This window comes from Sciurus carolinensis, chromosome 1, assembly GCF_902686445.1.
Source record: "Sciurus carolinensis chromosome 1, mSciCar1.2, whole genome shotgun sequence".
Lineage (NCBI taxonomy): Eukaryota > Metazoa > Chordata > Mammalia > Rodentia > Sciuridae > Sciurus > Sciurus carolinensis.
The window spans coordinates 135,696,525-135,718,549 of NC_062213.1; the positions used below are offsets into that span (position 1 = coordinate 135,696,525).

Sequence of the window (22,025 nt, forward strand, 5' to 3'; positions counted from 1 at the left end):
CTCCCCACAAAAACGTAGCAAAAGTATCACTAGGCACATGACAGGCACTAAGAAAAACATTCTATCATTATATCATTTATAGACTACCTCACATCATTTTATAATTTTATATCCTAGAAGCAAAAGTCCCTTGCATTCATCATTCATATTTGTTAATAATGTTTCTATTCTAACCAGAAAAGTTGCATTCTTAATAAGACAGTACATAACACAAAAATACAAAAGTCATTTAAAAAATTTTTAGACATGTTTTTGCTTTCTTAAAGCCATCTGCAATAAATGAGGAATTTATGATTTATTATGTACAGGTTTTTTTTTCTTTCATCTTTATATTTTTTCTAACTGTTTTTGTAGCCTGGACTCCTTTCCCCTCACCACGAGCTGCTTCAAATTCTTTGCATATAAGTTAAAAATTTTTAAAAATAGAATTTAAAAAGTAAGTCAATTAAAATTCAATTATTTGAAAAAATTTTTCCCTTTCTACAAATATTTTGGATAAACAGGATGCAATTCTGCAGTGACACAAAATGAGTGCTGGAATTTAGTGATTTCAGAGAAAGGACTGCATCAAGTGAACCAATAATTCTGTTTCAATTAGTCTAGAACCAAATCCAGCATTTATTATTACAATCACAGTATCTGAAATGTGTTAACAACTTTTTAACAAAAATCATCAGGAATTTAAGAAAACAAAACCTCTAAACAAAAACAAATTTTAAAAGCTATCTTGTTAAGCCAGGCACAGTACCGCACACTCATAATCCTAGCAACCCAGGAGGCTGAGGCAGGAGGATCTGAAGTTCAAGACCAGTCACAATAACGCAGGGAGACCTTGTATCAAAATAAAAGGAGCTGAGGATGCAGCTTGGTGGTAAGCATCCCTGTGTTTAATTCCCAGTACCAAAAATAAAAATAAAAAAAAGCTAAAGTTAACTACTTAAAATGTGACTTATTATGTATTTTTTTCCGATGACCCCACCAACAACTTTGTTTTTTGTCTGTTCCTAGTATCTTCAGACCAATTTTTTTTTTCTAATCTGAAGAAACTGCCTAGAAGACTAATCAAGAAGCATGAACACAATTTTCTATTTAATGAAAGAAGGGCAAGAGAGAAGCCTGAAAAATCTGAACCACATCAAGTCCCCAGTCACTGTACATGGAGGGGTACCCATTAAACCTTGCTGCAATGACTTTGTTAGGATAAGTTGAGTACGTCAATCTCACTACTCTGTGCACCTAAGAATTTCCCTCTTTACATGGAGAAATTTAATAAATTTAATAAAAACTTGTTTTATATAGTAATAGTGTCTCAACCTGGTATTGTCAAGTTCTTAATGAAGAAGTTTGAAGAATCCCACATGGAGGTATGAGGTCATAATAATATTACCAAATCCCAAAAATAGTTTATAACTGAAATGGAACCTGATTTTATAATATACAAAGTCATTACAAACCTCCATCATAACACTTATATATTTACTATCTGATTTTCTTGTGAGGCTGAATTTTTTCATAGGTGGGACAACCCATGACCTAAAACATTATAAGCAGTTAAGAGACTGCTCAGTGAATGAATGGTTGCAATTGCTGAAGCACTTTTAAAAGTTTCTACCTTCCCAAACACACCAGTTGATTATAAAACAAATAAACCCAAACTAAGCAAATTCAAAAATAACTTTCCAAATTTAAAGTAAATTCAAGTTATCCAAAACAGACAAGGGAAAATGATCAAAGAATGCAGAGAACTATTTTGGTGCTAAAAAAGCAAAAGTTCACAATCTACAAAACCAAGTAGGGCCCCTACATTAAGATGTATTAAGAGGTATGCTTTTCTCATAATAAAACACTTAAGATTATCTTTGATAATTTCCTGGGTACAATGGTTTGTATTTTAAGCAGTTGATTACTAAATTTATGTGACAGATACCCACTAAAATTATAAGTAATGCCCTTTCACAAGTGCTAAGAACAAATGTTTGACTAACATTATGTAAACATATCATCCATTCTGATCAGGACCAACAGAATATTTTGTTATGATATAAACACAATAAACCAAAGTTAGTTTACATTATCATAATAATGTTTCTACAGTAATTATGAAGAATTAAATGCAGAATTCAGGTTAGCTTTTGGAAGGCAATACAAAAAACAATATGTAACAGTAAAAATAATTAGATATATTGTGTATTACTTTTTTCAGAGTGAAGGTATGGAAGTCTTTTTATGTGGTTTCATTGAATGTTAAATAAGAACTCTTACTTTAAAAATCTTTGGTAGTTCAGATGATTTCATATTTATAGACATATGAATACAAAAGCAGACCTCTAATGTTAGTCCACTTATGAAAATACCAAACACAAGATATAAACATGTACAATATGTTTTTCTAAGTTTCTCTGTTTCCCTAATCATCAGAAAGGTACTCTATACAAGAGGAGATGACAGATTATTTTTTTACAAGTCACACTGCTGTTAACTAGACGTAGCCATCAGCTAGATACGAATGGCATGGTAAACTCTGCAAATTAATTTCTCCACATTTGCCAGTCTACATTTACCATCATATTTTTTAATATGTAAATAGTAATTAATAAGAAAATCAAGAATCATGTACAACTAAAAAATATTCTATACTTCTTCACCATAAACAGTAAGAGTACGGGCAACGTTTGATGGAAGATAGGAGATAGAAATGTTAACGCCTATGCAATAGATTATATTACAGTCCTAATGTTTGTGGTCCCTCTCTTAGTGAGCCTATCCTACAGAAGAATTACATTTGACCTCCTTTACCAATGAAATGTGAAAGTTCCACGTGCCAATTCCAAGCAGAAGCTTTAAGAGTCATCATACAAGTTCTACCAACATTCTCCCCGCTCTCCTGCAATTTAGGTCTCAGAATGGAGAGGGCACAGAACAGAGTTACAGCAGAACCACAAAATACTGTATAATAATATAAAAAGAAATAAGCCACTGCAATTTTGGAGTTGTCTGCTATCACAATTTAGGGAAAGCTAACTAATACACCCTGATTTAAAGGGAACAAGAAAAAATGCCCAGTATTATAAATATGAAGACATTTAAAATATTAAGTGGTATATGTATATCCACTGTACAAAATGAAGTACATTTTCTATGTTCACATGTACTAGCCCACTGACTATCAGGAGGCTACTATAATAGCAAGGCCACTTACTCCCATTTTCTTAGCTTCTTCCCTGATGTCTGAGATTGCATTTAATTTGAGCTCACTTACCTTTCCTTCCTACTTTCCAAAGATTATAGTATGTCAATAATCACACTCATTATACCATATAGTTTAAGGGGATGGGAAAACAGTACATATGTGTATAACATAGGTAGTGGCAACCAGTTGAACACTAGCAATACACAGTAATTTTTTTTTAACCGTTAACATTTTTTATTCTAATTTATTCTTATTGTAAACAAATGGGATACATGTTGTTTCTGTTTGTACATGGAGTAACAGCATACCATTTGCATAATCATACATTTACATAGGGTAATGATGTTTGACTCATTCAGTTATTTTTCCCTTCCCCCCTACCCCTCTTTTCCCTCTATACAGTCCTTCCTTCCTCCATTCTTGCCCCCCTCCCACCCCCCATTATGTGTCATCATCTGCTTATCGAGATAATTCGTCCTTTGGTTTTCTGAGATTGGCTTATCTCACTTAGCATGATATTCTCCAATTTCATCCATTTGCCTGCAAATGCCATAATTTTATTATTCTTTATAGCTGAGTAATATTCCATTGTATATATATACCACAGTTTCTTTATCCATTCATCAATTGTAGGACATCTAGGTTAGTTCCACAATCTGGCTATTGTGAATTGAGCAGCTATGAACATTGATGTGGTTGTATCTATGGAGTATGCTGATTTTAAGTCCTTTGGGTACGGGCCGAGGAGTGGGATAGCTGGGTCAAATGGTGGTTCCATTCCAAGTTTTCTAAGGAATCTCCCCACTGCTTTCCAGAGTGGCTGCACTAATTTGCAGCCCCACCAGCAATGGATGAGTGTACCTTTTCCCCACATCCTCGCCAACACAAATTGTTGCTTGTATTCTTGATAATCGCCATTCTAATTGGGGTGAGATGGAATCTTAGGGTGGTTTTGATTTGCATTTCTCTTATTACTAGAGATGTGGAACATTTTTTCATATGTTTGTTGATTGCTTGTAGATCTTCTGTGAAGTGTCTGTTCATATCCTTAGCCCATTTGTTGATTGGGTTATTTGTATTCTTCGTGTAGTTTTTTGAGTTCTTTATGTATTCTGGAAATTAGTGCTCTATCTGAAGTATGAATGGCAAAGATTTTCTCCCACTCTGTAGGTTCTCTCTTCGCATTGCTGATAGTTTCCTTTGCTGAGAGAACGCTATTTAGATTGAATCTGTCCCAGTTATTGATTCTTGCTTTTATTTCTTGTGCTATGAGAGTCCTGTTAAGGAAGTCTGATCCTAAGCCAACAAGGTGAAGATTTGGACCTACTTTTTCTTCTATAAGATGCAGGGTCTCTGGTCTGATTCTGAGGTCCTTGATCCATTTTGAGTTGAGTTTTTTGCAGGGTGAGAGATAGGGGTTTAATTTCATTCTGTTGCATATGGATTTCCAGTTTTCTCAGCACCATTTGTTGAAGAGGCTGTCTTTTCTCCATTGCATATTTTTGTCCCCTTTGTCTAGTATGAGAAAATTATATTTATTTGGGTTTGTGTCCGTGTCCTCTATTCTGTACCATTGATCTACCTGTCTATTTTGGTGCCAATACCATGCCATTTTTGTTACTATTGCTTTGTAGTATAGCTGAAGTTCTGGTATTGCGATACCCCCTGTTTCATTCTTCCTGCTAAGGATTGCTTCAGTTATTCTGGGTTTCTTATTCTTCCAGATGAATTTCATAAATGCTTGCTCTATTTCTGTAAGGTATGTCACTGGGATTTTAATTGGAATTGCATTGAATCTGTATAGCACTTTTGGTAGTATGGCCATTTTGACACTATTAATTCTGCCTATCCAAGAACATGGGAGATCTTTCCATCTTCTAAGGTCTTCCCCAATTTCTTTCTTCAATGTTTTGTAGTTTTCATTGTAGAGATCTTTTACCTCTTTGGTTAGATTGATTCTCAAGTTTTTTTTTTGTTTGTTTGTTTTTTGAGACTACTGCAAATGGAGTTGTTTTCCTCATTTCCCTTTCAGATGTTTCGTTGCTTGCGTATAAAAATGCTTTAGATTTATGCGTGTTGATTTTATAGCCTACTATTTTGCTGAATTCATTGATGAGGTCTAAAAGTTTTCTGGAGCAGTTTTTTGGATCCTCTAAATAGAGAATCGTATCATCAGCAAATAGTGACAGCTTAAGTTCCTCTTTTCCTATTCGTATCCCTTTAATTTCTTTGGTCTGTCTAATTGCTCTGGTTCTGGCTAGAGTTTTGAGGACAATGTTGAATAGAAGTGGTGAAAGAGGACATCCCTGTCTTGCTTCCATTTTTAAAGGGAATGGTTTCAGTTTTTCTCCATTAAGAATGATGTTGGCATGGGCTTAGCATAAATAGTCTTTACAATTTTCAGGTATGTTTCTACTATCCCTATTTTTTCTAGTGTTTTGAGCATGAAGGGGTGTTGTATTTTGTTGAATGCTTTTTCTGCGTCAATAGAAATAACCATATGATTCTTATCCTTAAGTCTGTTGACATGATGGATTACGTTTATTGATTTACGGATGTTAAACCGTCCTTGCATTCCAGGGATGAATCCCACTTGATTGTGATGCACGATTATCTTAATATGTTTTTGGATACAGTTTGCCAATATTTTGTTCAGGATCTTTGCATCTATATTCATCAAGGATATTGGTCTAAATTTTTCTTTCCTTGATGTGTCTTTTCCTGGTTTGGGTATGAGGGTAATATTAGCTTCATAGAATGAGTTTGGTAGGGTACCCTCCTTTTCTATTTCCTGGAATACTTTGAGAAGTATTGGAATGAGTTCTTTGAAGGTCTTGTAGAACTCAGCTGAGAATCCATCTGGTCCTGGGCTTTTCTTGGATGGTAGGTTTTTAATGGCTTCTTCTATTTCATTGCTTGATATTGATCTGTTTAAATTGTGTACACAGTAATTTTCTAATCCCTGATGCCATCTAGCTTGATGCCTTGTGTGTGTGTGTGTGTGAGAGAGAGAGAAAGAGTGAGAGAGAAAGAGAGAGAGAGAGAGAGAGAGAGAGAGAGTGTGTGTGTGTGTGTCTTGCTTGGATTGTTATAATCTAAGGCCTCATGCATGCTAGGTAAGCACTCTACTACTGAGTTACATCCCTAGTAACATCCGTAGTACTTTGAAAGAATTCAATTCCTCTTCCTATTGTAAAAGACAGCATCATCCAATTACTTTAAAAGCACCAGTGTAACACTTTCTCATAAGATTGCTATTTCACTCAATCCATACTGCAGAGGAAAAAGGTACTAGCAACCATATAATGAAAGGTCTAGAATTATATACAAAATGCCAATAATACATACTAATAAAGGGATTAAGCTAGTATCTTATATTAGCACATATTTGAAGATTAACTTTAGATTAATCATAATGCTAATAAGAATCAACTGAATAGATGCAAATGTTAGTAGTCAGAATACTCACAGCACAACTTACCTTTAAGTAGCAATCTTAAGTTTTAATAATTCCATGTAGAATGAAACAATATAAAGAAATGATTCAATCTACTTCATTCAGAATTTTCACTTTGGCCATTCTACTTAACTAGAATCTATAACGATTTGGGCTATTGTATTTGCATATAATTACTGAAATATTCCTCTTAATAAATACAATCTCAAAGTAACAGGCCTCATCAATCAGTTGGCAGGCACTGCCTATGTATGCAAACCAGGTCCCTTTGACTACTAAAAGCTCTGTGTGCATTATTTACTTTAATGCCTTTTATAAAGGATTCCCTGAATATCTGGCTTGTGTTATAATAGTGAACTAACTCAGCAACTCTTGCAGCTCACAGCATTGCTAAATGTCTTCTAAATATCATGGTAGCAGAAAATAAGCTGAGTGGAACATGTCAATGCTAAAATTTTTCATTAATTCACTACAATCCCTAGGCATCAGTAATGCATATTAAGGTAATAGAAAACACTATAAAAAAGGGTAAACATTTCCTTAAATTTCAATGGGACGCTAGATAGCCTATTATAAAACCTACCCATTGTATTACAAGAATTTCACTAAAATGTTTATATAAAATTTAGTTTTCATGACAAGTTTAAAATATCTGCTGTTCTACTTAGTATTTAAGATATGAAATCTCAAATTTTTACACAAAATCCAATAATAGGGTAGTCCTTATGTGGAAAAATAGAGGCAAAGGTAATATAATCTCCATTGCTCAAAAAGTTGCTAATAGAAATCCACTTTATTCTGAAGTTATACTCCTAGGAAAAAGTTATTTCATGGCAGAATTCTTCCAAATACACCAAATTTTGGTAACATGATTAAAGGAGAATAAGAAATGGCATGTAAGGTCTAATTACTTTTTTAAGAACATCTCAGTTCACCTAGTAAAAGGGAATCTTTTAAACATACTACTAAAGTCATCTTAATACTCACATATCCAAAAAATAATTATTTACAATGAAAGAGAATTAAAAATTATCTTACAATTGTATGATTTATGAGTAAGTAGTCAAAAAAAATTAGAGGTAAATGTTCAAAACTTTGTTTTAATGCTTATATGCAATTGCTACTGTCTTTTTCTTAAGATTTTTCTCTTTCTAGCTACTATGCATCTTCCCAGAATCCTTTTCCCTAGTTCTCTTTATTTTACTAATGGAGGCTAACAAAAATATACACTAATTAATTCTTTAATTATTGAATCCACAACAGAACTATAATCCCAAGGTGCCAATCACTGGCATCTATTTAATCACTGAACTTCTAATATTATTCAATTTGTTTTACTGTAGTTAGTATTTTCAGTGGCAATATCTTAATATTTGCTTTATCATTAAATATTAAGAACCAATTCTTTAAAAGTACAAAAGACAGACTGAAGTAATATCTTTGCTTAAAAAGGTATCATAATTGACTTATTTGAACATTTAGGGAAATCACAGGTTCAGGTGCCCCAGAGTAGTTCTCAAGCTATCAAAATATAAAACATGAAAAGCTAAAATAAAATGACAAAACTAACGTATACAGGAGTCTACCTCTAAGTGGGTAAAAGGGAATTCACACTATGATAATCATTTTGAATTTGAAATTTAGTTTTAAAAAATCAACTTAAAAAAATATTGGTGTAAAGGAAAAAAAAGTACACTAAAGGAACATGATAAATATCTTTAAACATACCAACTGACATCCTGTGGAGACCAGATTAGATTAGGCTTAAATTTTTAATTCCAGAGGTCACAACTAGGACCGCAGAATGGAAATAAGAAGCACCTTTAGTTCAACTAATTATTTCCAATAATGAGAGATATTTAAAAACTGAAATACATTACCTTTACTAAAATCACCATTTCTAGAAATTTTAGAGAACTGATGCCTGTCTGTCAAAAACAATATGGAATGGATTTCTATACTATGTGACTTCTAAATCTCTTTGTAACTCTTAATATTCTTTGAAATTCTTATAGTTCTATAGCACCTTTGCTATTCACCATGAGTCCACTGCCAATACCACAAGAAAGGATACTTTTTATATTCTATTGTTTTACCACACTATGTATTGAAATGGTTCAGGGAACACACTCAAACTGGCACACAAAATTTTATTTAGTCATTCTTCAGATACAAAGTAATATTCCTTTTATAAAACCTTATAAATAATACTTGCTGTGTGATATATTCCTCTGACAAATATCTCTTTAGTAAATAATGACATGTAACTATATAAATTTACATCTTTCAGTCAGTTTTCCATTGCTATGACCAAAATCCTGACAAGAATAACTCAGAGGAAGAAAAGTTTATTTGGGACTCAGTTTCAAAGGTGTCAGTCCATGGTCCTTGGACTGCATTGCTCTGGGACCTAGATGAAGTAGAAGGCCATGGTGGAGAAAAGCTGTTCAGCTCATAGTGGGCAGGAAGCAGAAAGAGGAAGGTACTTGGGACAAAATATAAACCCCAAAGGCACACCCCCAGTAACTTACTTCTTTCAGTCATACCCTACTTGTCTATAGGTTATCACCCAGTATAACAGCCTTTTCAAATCATTAATCCATCAAACAGACTAATCCACTGATTATATTACAGTTCTCATAATCATTTAACCTCTGAACATTCCTTCATAACACATAAACTTTTTTTTGGTGGGGGTAGAAGGACACCACATATCCAAATCATAACAAAGTTTCTAAAGTTAAATGTTATGATGTGTATAACTGGTATTCAATCTTTTTGCATCTATAAGGAATTATGTCTAGTGGCATAATAGTACATTTGCCTTAACCACACTGCTAAAAAACACAAAACACTGGCTGCTGACTAAAAATCAATTACATATTTGACAGTGTCTAAAGGTAATGGTATCAAACAAAATTCAACAGACAAGTATAGAAATAACTACAAAATTGGACTATTTTTGTTCTAATGCAAACCAGAATATGCACACTTGAACACATTTGATAAAATGGGTCAATGGTGATACACTTAACTTTATAATGTTATTCCATAAAAAGGAGAAAACAATCTCAATTTCTTTTGTTTGTGAATACTATATATAATCAAAAAGTATTTTTTTATTTACTTATTTATTCATTTATTTTGTAGTGCCCTGGGCTAGAACTCAGGCCATCTCCAAAGCTAGGTAAGCACTCTATCACTAAGCTGTACCTTCAGCCCCTCAAAAGTTATTTTTCAAATTTGGTTTACTGCATATAAAATCTCATCTAGTATGAATATTAAAGACAAGCTTCCATCCAACTTCAAGACTCTATAAATATTATTCCATTTTTTTCTTCCTTTGCCCCAACTAATTTCATACCTAACACAAAACAGACAAAAATTCTAAACAGCTTTTGGTTTAATCCTGTCTCTAAGAAATCAGTTATAACCATTCAAATATTCTTAAAACTTATGAAGTACTAAGCCTATGCTTTTTCCCTTTTCAAAGATCCTTCTTCACCTAACACAGTACCAACTAAAGACCCATTCCTTTAGTCTGCACTGGGATCCATAAAGCCCTTGGGGCTTGGGCCAAACACATGTCTTGCTCACAAAAGTAGCACTACCTCTGCTTTAAAAGAACAGTAAATTTGCCAGGCCTGGTGGCACACATCTATAATCCCAGTAGCTCGGGAAGCTGAGACAGAAGGATCACAAGTTCAAAGTCAGCCTCAGCAAAATAAAGGCACTAAGCAACTCAGCGAGACACTTTCTCTAAATAAAACATAAAATAGGGCTGGGGATGTGGTTCAGTGGTCAAATGACCCTGAGTTCAACCCTCAGTTGAAAAAGAATAGTAAGTTTATGTGTCTTACATTTATACATACCAAGTTTTGTGGATGATTTTAATTAAGGAGTTTCATTAGTAAACTAAAAAGTCGAAGAGCTACACTATCTACATTCCATACTAAATATTAATTCTCAAATGACCTCAGATGACCCCCAAACAAGGATTCTCTGGGTTGTTAGTGACCAAAAAGTGAACTACACAAGGTATTCAGTGGTAAAAGGAAAAGAGATTGATAATTTTTTCCTTAAAAGGACAAAGAAAACAAGAAGACGTGTAGAAAAATAATAAAAATTTTATGTAGAAAAACTGAACTACATAGAGATTGAGGCAGGTTTAACATTGTGGAGTCTAAGTAGATACAAAGCTTTCTCATCTACCAAAATTAGAAGCAAAAGTTATTTAAAAATATTAACAGAAACTGATATAATAAAACTGTTACCCAGTTTCTTTTTTATTATACTTTATTTTTAAAGTACTTTAAATCTTGAGCTCTAGCGTTCCAGCAGGCTCTTTCAATTAATTTTCAGAGCAAATATTTTGGATCATTTAAAAGAAAATATTTGAAGTTACATTAAATACAGATTTCATATTTTCTCCTTTGCAAAGAGCCCATATAGTAGAGGTCAAGGCAAGGAAAATTTGGAAAACAATCACTAAACCAAACTTTTTTCCTCAAAAGCAAATAAAAATTTGAATCTCATAATATTAACACAAGTTAGCCCAGAAATTATATGCATATGTTCTGGAGATAGGAACTTCATTCAGAGAGATAAACAACGGATATGAAGAATTGTTTGTGTACAGCAAATTCAAAAATATTTGCATATAGCACTTCTTCTCTACTAACTGTCCCCACCAAACAAGTACTTGAGTTTAGGAAAATAACTTTAAAAAATTTTTTTCTTTGTACCAGGAATTGAACCCAGGGGTGCTTAACAACTTAGCCACATCTCCAGTCCTTTTCTTTTTAATATATATATTTTATTTAGAGACAGGGTCTCCTAAGTTGCTTAGGGTTTCACTAAGTTGCTGAGGCTAACCTTGAACTTGAGATCCTCCTGCTTCAGCCTCTGGAGCCTGGGATTACAGGCATGCATCACCACACCCAGTTGCTATTTTAAAATATTTTTGCTCTAACTTTTTGTTTATACATTTTACTTCCCAAAGTAATATAAGATTATCAAAGTTATATTCATTTGAATAAATATACTTTCCCCCATGGGTAAATAAGGCTTTTGGTACCTAACGAAAACAAGGGAACAAACACTGAAACTAATGTTGCAGACAGCAATTTGGATGAGTGACTGATATCTCAAATAATTTTAAAATGGTAGGAGTGTTTGGCTACTCTGCAACGGAAACTGTGGACAAATTTGTTAAAATTGTTTTAATAGTTAACAACATAGCAAAAGGGGTAGTAGTTTCCGAAGTTCAAAATTGAGTACGTTGCCATTGTGCTACATAGCTGAAGTACACAAGAGTTATAAAAGGTAAAATGTCTGCAATGCTTTACAAAGAAAATATACAAAAAATGCACAGAAACATGAAAAACTCTTAAAAGCTTTTAAGTGTACAATTCTAGACATCCCCAACAATCTACTTCAGTGAAAGACCAAGTACATTCCACTTTTTGAATCATTTTGGAAACATTAAATCTTTTCATGTTAAAGCTACTCATTTGATGTCTGATGCCAAATGCTATTAAATGCAAAGGCTAACCTTTTATTCCAAATTGGAATTAAGCATAATTTGGAAATTTTTCATGAAGTTTTTGGGGTTTAGACTAAAAATCAAAAGTTGGAAGATATGCCATGCATAGTATTTGGGAAGAAATACAAAAAGACATTTAATTGCTTAGTTTCTGTTATAATTATGGACAATATGATCTTTAACATTCCTTAGTTCTAAAATTGCTTTTTTTAAAGTTAGCATTCATTAACATCTAATCCAATGCCGCCCTAGTAAATAACTACCTGTATATCTGATGTTAAGCCATCCAATGTAAATGCTAATTCCATTTCTTTTGTACCTAAAGATGAGGGCACCCATAATTTGCTTTATAAGAACTGTTCTATTGTTGGCATTTTCATTTAGCTTTTGTTTTTTAACAAGTTAAAATTTGTTAAAAGTTAGTTACTGGGGTGGAAGTGATAGCTGAGTGTCGGCGGCTGCTGATTGTGTTCTAAGGAGACGGAGTGGGGTAAGACATTTGCTCTCCCGGAACAGCCCATCTCACTCCTTCCCTTCAATTAGAACAGCCTATCTCATCCCTTCCCTTCAATTACCCGTGGCACGGAGAGTCAGGGCAGCGGCAGTGGCAGCTGCAGTGGCATGTCCAGCATGAATCCCAAATATGATTATTTATTCAAGTTACTTCTGATTGGCGACTCTAGGGTTGGAAAGTCTTGCCTCCTCCTTAGGTTTGCAGATAACACATACACAGAAAGTTACATCAGCACAATTGGTGTGTATTTCAAAATAAGAACTATAGAATTAGATGGGAAAACAATCAAGCTTCAAATATGGGACACAGCAGGCCAAGAAATATTTCTAACCATCACCTCCAGTTATTACAGAGGAGCCCATGGCATCACAGTTGTGTATGATATGACAGATCCTGAGTCAGTAATGTCAAACAGGGGCTGCAGGAAACAGATCGTTATGACAGTGAAAATGTCAACAAGTTGTTGGTAGGGTACAAATGTGATCTGACCCCAAAGGAAGTAGTACACTACACAACAGCAAAGGAATTTGCTGATTCCCTTGGAATTCCATTTTTGGAAACCAGTGCTACGCAAGGAATGTAGAACAGTCTTTCATGACGATGGCAGCTGAGATTAAATAGCGAATGGGCCCTGGAGCGACACCTGGTGGCGCAGAGAAGTCCATTGTTAAAATTCAGAGCACTCCAATCAAACAGTCAGGTGGAGGTTGCTGCTAAAATTTGCCTCCATTTTTTTTCTCACAGCAATGAATTTGCAATCTGAACCCAAGTGAAAAAACAAAATTGCCTGAATTGTATTGTATGTAGCTGCACTACCGTCTCCGCAAAGGTCAGAGATTGTAAATGGTCAATACTCACTTTTTTTTATTCCCTTGACTCATGACAGCTAACTTCATTTTCAGAACTGTTTTAAACTTTTGTGTGCTGGTTTATAAAATAATGTGTGTAATCCTTGTTGTTTTCCTGATACCAGACTGTTCCCCATGGTTGGTTAGAATACATTTTGTTTTGATGTTTATGTTGGCATTCAGATTTCGGGTTTAGTCTTCTGATGAAGTTCAGTCATTTTGTATCAAACAGTATAACCAGTGTCTGTCACTTTACATGCATCAAGTTTAGTGAGATATTCTATGTAAGATCTGATTTGCTAGTTCTTCCTTGTAGAGTTATAAATGGAAAGATTACACTATCTGATTAATAGTTTCTTCATACTCTGCATATAATTTGTGGCTGCAGAATACTGTAATTTGTTGCACACTATGTAACAAAACAACTGAAGATACATTTAATAAATATTGTGCTTATTGGGGAAAAAAAAGTTGGTTTCTATTACAGAGTGGAACACCTGTTAACTGTAAAACACAGAAAGTTTACAAACTATTATGGCATACTTGCTAGCATAACTGTTTTAAACTGAATAATTTAGAGTAGTACTGGAATTTTAAAAGAGGCCAAAATTCCAAAGACACATTTTATTGTCAAAAACTATACTAGAAGTAGAAGTAGATAAAACAGTGGAAACAGAGAGTTGTGTTGAAGACATGAATTCCACTTCCATCTCATACAGAAAATGTTTTAAAAAGGATACAGGAGTAAGCGAAGAGGAAATCAACGTATACTAGAAATTTTTAAAAGACACTTGGAGAATGAGACTCTACTAGGCCTAGAAAGATATATGATTAACAAGAGGAAGCTGGGGGAGAACACAGTTTGAAAAGCAAGATGATATATTCTATCTGAGGCATGAAGAATGTTGTAAATATAAGATAAAAGCTCAAGTGGAAAAGTTGGAGCTAATGGTTTAAAAAAGTCTGGAACTAGATTAGACAAACCAAATAAAAGGAAATGGGTGTAACAACAGACATGGTAAACCCCCTAAAAATAAACTTTATTTTCCAAAAAGTACAGATTACATGAGTTTGAGATATTTCATAAGAGGTTTAAAAATACCTTCATCTTTGATTATGTGCTACATATTTTCTAAAACATAGAACTCTTTTCCTTTAAAGTTAGTAAAGATATGTACTAGACAAGTTTTTAGATCAAATGCTTCTCAAATTTTAATGTGTACACTGAGTCACTTGAGTTTATTAAAATGTAGATTGTGAGTCAGTAATTCTATGGGGGAGGCCAAGATTCTGTTTTCCTAATAATTTCCCAGGTAATGGTCATAGAATGTATAGTTCATGAACCAGTCCAAGTAACTAGATTTTAGATAATTTTCTAGCCTTGAGATTAAATTAGATTTTGGTAAAGAAGTGGCAAAATATTACATTTTGGGAATTTCACTGAAAAGTTACAAAAAAAAAGTCATTATAAACATGGTGAAAGTAAAGGTAAATAATAAATAAAAGGCATTAACTTTTAAAAAGCTGTATTAAATATGTGTATATATGTACCGAAAGAAAAGTCTTAATAAAATTCAAGATTTTGAACCTAATAAAATCTTATTAAAAACAAAATTAGTAATTTTCTCTTAGAGAACAGGAATGACTTTTTACAGTATAACTACTGTGAACATTAAGAAACAGACATGTCATTTGAGACAATTTGTTTAGTGTTTTGTTTTATTGCCTGTAAACTTTCTAGTGCAACAGACTTATTGACTTAGACAAGTGTACTTGAGAACTATATTCTTTAGCAATAGCTCTGAAGAAAATTCATTAACCTGTAAAAAATATGCTCCTGAGTCCTTATGTACCTATGGATGCATTTGGTTATGCACTAACTGTGCTGGTCAATCCTTAGGGCATTTCATTACTTACAGCAAATTTCTTTTTTTTTTTTTTTGGCGGTGCTGGGGATTTGAACCCAGGGCCATGTGATTGTGAGATAAGCACTCTACCAACTGAGCTACATCCCCAGCCCCTACAGCAAATTTCTCTAACCACTTAAAAGTCAGATGTATATGAAAGCAAAGATATGATGAAATCCTGTAGCAAGATAAAAACACAAAGACCACTTAAAGGAATTATGTACAGACCAACAACACAAGGATATCCTTAATCTCAAAATAAGTTGTTCTTACCTCCTGTACCAATCTGGTACAACAAATAAAAAGTAAGGATCATCCACTGCTTCATTCTAATAATGGATGCAGAATGCATCTGTTTTCACAGTTTAAAACCTCACACAGTATTTGCCTTTGGAATACAATCTATCTCTTCCACATATTTATAAGACAAAAGATAAGTATCTTTAAACAGATTCTCTTTCATCTTTAGCTCTCATAAGCAATGTAATCATACACAGGTGAAAACACTCTGGAGGTAAGTACTTTTTAAGATAATGGCTTTAGTGTGCTACACACTACTGCCTGATGGACTTCAACTTTAATCTGCATCCTCCTAAGTTTGTTGGAATTTTGTCTGGGCCTGGAATTCTACCATTCTTGAGGTAGAATTTTTTTATGCAGATGTTATAAAGAGAATATTCAATGCTCTACTGTTCTCTCCCCTCCAGCATTTGGTCTCTTTGGATTTCTTAGTCATATAATTTTTTTTTTTTCTGCTTTAGCTCCACCCACCCAGCACTAAGAATTGGAAAATGTCCTCAAGGAAAAAACCAAAATGAATAGGGATTCATTTTATAAGCCTCTTTTTTCTCAAAAACCATAGGCAATCAAGTCCAGGCTACACTCTACAGTTCTCCAAGGCCTTCATAGAGCTGTATTTATATATGGCCCAACTTTTTAAATGCTTTAGTAGCAGAGTCCATTTGATACAAAGTTATGAACAAAAGGCAGAAGAATGGGGCTGGGGCTGTAGCTCAGTGGTAAAGCACTTACCTAGCATGCATGAGGCACTGGGTTTGATCCTCAGCACCACATAAAAATAAATAAAGGCATGTGCCCATTTACAACTAAAAAAATAAAAATAAAATATTTTTAAAGGCAGAAGAACCAGCAGGCTCATTTAACTTCTGTTATTGGGGTTCTCATTTCTAAAACATGTGTATGGTTCCTAAATCTATGTTGTTTTTTATGATTTCCTGGTAGATATTTTCAGAGGTGTCATAATTCATAAGCACAGCTGTCTTAAATCTATATTTAATAATTTCAATATCTCAAGTCTATGGAGTTCTGCTTCTGCTGTCCTCACTGGTTCTTATTCAGTTGTCTGTTTCTTCATATGCCTTGCTGTCTCAAAACTACTTGCTTGAAAATGTCTTTGTAGGGGTTCACTGAAGTCTAGGATAACATACTTCATCTATAGAGTATTACATCTGCTTTAAGGGTTACTAAAGATTGGAATATCACCAAATTGTGCTATATACCTATGATGCGAATGTGTATCTAAGTCAGTCTGTGACCATATTTCTGTTAATTTCTTTTCTTTCCATCTTATTTTCCTCTTTTGATCAGCATTAATCCATACCTCTAGTTATGGGCTATCAAGCAAAAAGTGACTATCTTTTCATTTATCCAGTATGTTTCATTAATTTCTGTGGAAAAGTTGATTTGAGTAATTTACCTTACCATTTGTGTGTTGGAGGGGGTACCAGGAATTGAATTCAGGGACACTCAACTATGGGGGGTTCTGCCACATTCCGTGTGGATGAAGTGAAGAATCTCTGTCTGAGGACTATGGTGCTATCAATTAATTACTAATAAACTTTTCTAATCAATAAAAACAAGAGCCAATAATCTTTTCAAATGGAAGGGGGTGTAGCAGACTGGGCCATGCCAGATCTGGCCTCCAACAAGATGGAGAAGCCCACCTTCACCTCTATTTATACTCGCACAGGAAGAGGGACCAGGAGAGGCTTCTATGAGGAACATGATGGGGTGAAGTTAGGGAAGCCATTTGCTTAGAGAATTAGCATTCCCTCAGGCAGTGAGCCACCTCTGTACAGTGCCCCTGAAACAGTCTCTCATGATTGCCAGTTCGTGGGAGTCAGACCTCTGTATCCCATGGCTCAACCAAGCCTGATTCTGCTAAACGTGGATGGCTTCCCACACTCAACCACTGAGCCACATCCTCCTGTCTCACCTGAGCTGCTGGGATTATAGGCATGTACAATGGCACTCGGCTTACCTTACCATTTTAAGAAACCATGTACTACTGGCACGGTACCTTATCATCAGTTTATGATCACATTTTCAGAGACCTTTTCTGCTCACCAAATCTAAAATAGCCTCCCTACTCTTTATCACTCTACCCTATTGTTTCCTTCACAGCACAATTACTCTATGAAATTATCTTGTTTACTGTTTGTTTGCTATCCCTGAATGTAAACTCCAATGAAGCACTAAGTCTATCTATCCTGTTTAGCAAATATATCCCCAGAATTTATCTAGCAGCTGTTTCCACAGCATAACTGTTCCAATAGATATTAAAGGAATCCATTAAATCAATAAACAGGATTATAAATCTGAGGTTTCCATAAACTAGTATGCTCTCAAAAACCTCTCATTCATTTTCTCTTTAGAAAAACCTACCATTTCTAACAGCTCAATCTCATCCTAGTGGCCAAATCTAATACCCTCTTATTCATGTCATCTATATGTTGCCCAAGAAATGCTATATGAAGAGAAATAAAATATGCTGGTTATTTTGTACTGCATTCAGGAAAGCAATGGTAGGGTTACATTTGGGTTTCCCTCTAGCTCAACCATTACATGACCTCGATCTTCTAATACAGGGGAAGGAGGACCCTAGACAGGCTGCCCCCACCTCACCACTGCATTCTCTCATAAGTTCCTTTGAAATTTTGCAAATGAGTTGGGTACTGTCCATAGGCTCAGTCAAAAAAATTTGGTGTAACTAACAAACTGCAGGTCTGTTCCTGCTCTGTGTACCTTTTGTGTGTTCTAAAACTACCTCCTTATACTCATAAGGGGTCCTATAGATCCAGATTGTAACACAGGAAAAAATGTGGGTTCCATTTTAACCAGTTTCTTTTCTGAGTCTATGAGAAATTCTCCCTGCAGAATACCTTGAGCCAGGGGGTTGAGACAGTCCCTCTTGTGCCACAATTCCAGTAAAAGAGTTTGCTATTTATCAGTCTCTAACCCCTGTGTGGCCTTACCTCCCAGAAAGGGAGCTGGATCTCAAAGGGACATAGCTGATGCTTCACCAGGAGGAGAGTGGCTGGGCCAGACAGTAGAGGACTCATGGGATTAATGTGTTCTTCATGGCTACTAGATGCAGAGAAGGTCTCATAGTACCAGGCCACTCCCACCCCAACTTCAATTTTAGGACTGGCATAGTCAAGGGTGGGCTCTCTATCATCTCAGCCTATGGCTGCAACAAGGTGGGAAATATCCAAAATGCACATATCATTGACTTTAAATAGTATTTGGCTCAGGATGACACTGATAATCCTCTTGAGCTGACCTAAGCTACAGGTAGGGAGTGTCAAGGGAAGTTTTACACTTCTCAAGTAATCTGATCTTTCTGCTTAGAGGTCAGATTAAAGGCATTTATGCCTATTTAAGCCCTTCAGGATATCCCTCCTTCCTCCTTGCTTCCTGCCTCCAATCATTTCTCTCTATCCAGAAGGCTGAAAACCACAGTTATTACCTAAGAGGACTTGACTTCAGACAGAGGTGACATGACATTGGCTCATGTTTTTAGTCAGTGATAAACTCTTACTTATGACAGCCTCAAATTCCTTGGCAGCTTTTTCTGTATGTTTTCTCAGTATTAAGGAACAAGCTGGGGAATGACCCTCAATGAATAGGCCAGTCGTTCATTTATTGACTCATGTAATCTACTGAATAGCTGTGACACACCACACACTATGTTAGGTTCTGCAGATAATGAAGGAACACAATAGAGTGAGGAAAATTGCTCCTTCCAGTTTTTCTCTCTTGAGGACTTTGATGGGTTGACACACCTGGCTCGGTGGGAATGTTATAGGCCAGACTATTGGGGACATGACTGGACAACCATGTTATGTAGGAAATAAACTTCTTCCATGGGAACACCCCGCCTCTGTGCCCATCGGTTACTTAGCATGACATGTTTAGCAATACAAAATGACAATTCTTATGTAATGAAAAATTGCTTTTAATTCCTATTGTTCCTAAACAGTGCACCATGTGAATGATGATTGTGTTGATGTTAGTAACTATTCTTTAGTTTGTGCCTAGGTAAGGGTCATTTTGTCTCACTTCCCCCTCTGTTGATGATCTCATGATATTAGTTTGTAATTTCAAATCATAGTAACAGACACTTATGATTGATGTGATTTTTGGTATAAAAATCCCTACAACCCTATGGTCAGAGCTGTTCTCCCAATAGCCATTTTTGGGGCATTGTGTGAGACAGTCAGCTGGCCGGCTTAATAAAGACTTTCAAATTCGGACTTCTCAGTGGTGATCGATCTGTTCTTAAGTTGCGCACCGTAACAAGGACCATAGGCATCAGTGACCCCATTCAGCTCAACTAAGCAGTGACTGCATCCTGATCCAGCGTCCCTTTGATTTCAGTTCCTAGGATCCTTAAAGTATGAATCCCTTTAGCTGGGCACTAGCCGTCACAGCCACCCCTGGGTAACATTTACCAAAGTGCAGATGCCGGATCTTAGGTTACAGGCAGACAACATCCCAGGTCCATCTGGAACTTTTCATGGGTAGCTGGCTTCAGATCAGCATCTTTATGGACTATGTAACACTAGTTTGAAATCCATCTTAAAGAATAGGAGTCTGCAACTTTGCTATCATGCATCTAGGGTTCTTAAGTCATTACCTCTTGCCCATTTATCACATGGAATTCTACCACCACCACCACTGGATAATGGAAGAAAAGTTACTTTTCCTTTTAAGTTGTAGATGGACACAATACCTCTATTTATTTATTTCTATGTGGTGCTGAGGATTGAACCCAGTGCCTCACACATGTAAGGCAAGTGCTCTACCACTGAGCTACAACTGCAGCTCTGCTTTTCCTTTTTAACATCAATGCCTTTTCCCAGTTAATCTGCTTCTCTTCATGGCAGGTTGGATCAAGGAGCTGGGAGGTTCCTGGTAAGGATGACCAGATGCCGAGCTACAGCTACTCAGTTCTGATGGTCATTCCCAACAGATTAAAGGAGATCATTTTTAAAGCAGATGTGACTCAGCTCACTGTTAGCTCTGGCTTTTACTCCCACTCTATTCCCCCAAACAACTGAGAATTAGTGGCTATAACCAGATTTTAAGTTTCTGGCCAGGAGCTCTGGCAAATGGAATGAATTCTAGGCCCAGGCCTACCAAAAGATTTCAGAGTATAATTCTCTATGTCAAATATGCAGCATTAATAAAACTTCTCTATACTGGTTGATCAATTTCAAGGGGTTTAGAAAAGTTAAAAAGTGTGGCCTATCCTGGCCACTGCACTTTGCTGGTTTTGTAACATGAGTTTTGGTTCTTGATAATCAGATACCTTTTTGATTCTGAACTCTGTCTCCCATATGCTCTACTGGAGCAGGATACTAAGGTACTTCCCAGAAGGACCCCAGTATTTAACTTTTGCTATTTGACCCTAGGGATATAGCTTCTCCTCCTCCAGGGCACATTAAGATCAAAAGACTATGTGGTTAATGGATGACTATAGAATAGGTCAGTAGTGATTCCCTTTTCCAAAAGCTATCTTGATAGCAGTCTATGTTGGTTAGAGGGCCTGAAATTACCACCATGAAGGTAGGGGCTGGCTATGCACATGCAGGAAGTGTGCAGATTTTCAAAACTTCACAATTAATTCACTAGTCCAGAAGCCACCAATACACAGACAATGCTTAAGAAAAATATTTTTTACCAATACACAGACAATGCTTAAGAAAAATATTTTTGAGCATAAAAGCTAAAACTCTTATATGTGTGTATATATAATATTTTGGTGTTTTTGAGAGCTTTCAAATATTAAGATTGTGAATGATTCCAGACCATATCCTGACAAATAGATTAGTACTTAGCAGAGTCCTTAAATGCCAAAATGATCATACATGCTTTAAAGTAGATATTTTTACATAACCATGTATGTTTAGAGTAAAATGATACACATTAGAGTTTTTACATTTATGTGCATACTTCTGAAAACAAATCAGTCAATTATTAAATCACCTGAAGATATTTAATTCCAACATTTAAATAACCATATAGTTTGGACTCTTTCAAATAGCAGTGATAAGACAGCAGAGATGAGAAAGGGAAAGAAATTTCTTACAACTTTTTTTTCTTCTTTTTTGAGATGGATTCTCACTATATTGCCCAGGCTGGCCTCAGTCTCCCAAACAGCTGGTATTAAATACCTTCGTATCCATCTCCTACAACTTTGTTTTTGATATCTACAACACTTTTTAAACAAGCATTAACTATTCTTTATTCTGCAGCAGC

At 35.3% G+C, this 22,025-nt stretch overlaps 1 protein-coding gene and 1 pseudogene across 2 annotated transcripts in view; one reads left to right on the top strand and one right to left on the bottom strand.

Moving 5' to 3' along the window:
• Window positions 1–22,025, bottom strand: part of Hs2st1 (heparan sulfate 2-O-sulfotransferase 1) — a 188,913-nt gene that overhangs the window by 99,152 nt on the left and 67,736 nt on the right. The gene's annotated exons all lie outside the window — the stretch shown is intronic.
• Window positions 12,814–13,423, top strand: LOC124983465 (ras-related protein Rab-1A-like; annotated as a pseudogene).